A 1,197-nucleotide genomic window follows, 5' to 3' on the forward strand; every position below is an offset into this window, starting at 1 on the left:
CCCAGCACACGTCTTAACGTGCCACGGGAGCGGCTGGAGACAGCACTCATGCCCTCGCACCCCGCCTCGGCGGGGACACTTGTACAGTGCCAGCAGATTGTCAAAGTCATTGTCTTGGACAAGCCGTGCCTGGCTCGGATGGAGCCGGCGCTCAACCAGACTCTGACGCGCTACGTCACCTCCGACTCCTGCACCTCCACCCCCTGGCGCAGTATGGGCAGCGGGCTCCCCGGGACCCCCATGAAGCTGGTCCATCAGCCCCCCCTCCCCCCTCCGCCACCTCCCTACAACCACCCCCACCAGTACTGCCCCCCCAGCTCCCTGCTTCAGAGGCGCAGGTACTCCAGTGGCTCGCGCAGCCTCGTGTAGCCACACCACCAGCACCAAAACAGCACAGACTTCCCCGCTTCCCATCCCACTGCCTCCTGGGGTCCCTTTCTGCCTACAGAGATCTAGTTTGTGATTTATTTTTTAGTAAAAGAAGAAAGGAAAAAAAAAAAAAAAGAAAAAAAAGCAAAAAAAAAGCTGACTGACCTAACTCTTACCCCTCAAGATGATGTTAGATGAGGAGCCATCTGTAGAAACTACCAACCTACACGCTCACACATTCTCACATGCTGCCAACCCAGCTGGCCTCCCGTGGTCCTGCTGTCCCCATGTAGCATTTTGCTGCCCTGTCCTGAGAGGCTTGATGACCTGCTGCTTTCTAGGCACTGTGTCTTCCGTTTGCTACTCCTCAACCTCCTGCCCTGCCTTGCATTTACCTGGCCATAGCTTTGTACCCATCCCAAAACTTCGCCAGCCTCAGAGAGAAACGGACTCACCCTTGCCAAGGACTGACCTTGGGGCACTCCTGGGTGTGGAGTTCCCCCTGCCATCACTGCTGCTGCCTGCTAACCTGGAACTGAGAACCTGTACCACTTGCTGTGCTTTCTCCTCATCGGTCTTCAAATATTATCTCCTTGCAGCAGCCAGATTCAAGCGAGGGAGCGCAGGAGTGAAAGAGAGCTTGAGAGGAGGAGAGACTGCCCTGAACTGCAGTACAAAGCAAAGATGACCTCACTCTGAACACCAAAACTCACTCTGTTGTTATATTGGAGCATTGTACCAGAGACCTCTGCTGAGACCTAGCAGACCTCATCACATGTAAATACACCTGTATGGTAGCGTATGTATGGCGCATGCTTACTAAAGGAA

The sequence above is a fragment of the Calypte anna genome, chromosome 1 (assembly GCF_003957555.1).
Source record: "Calypte anna isolate BGI_N300 chromosome 1, bCalAnn1_v1.p, whole genome shotgun sequence".
Taxonomy (NCBI): Eukaryota; Metazoa; Chordata; class Aves; order Apodiformes; family Trochilidae; genus Calypte; species Calypte anna.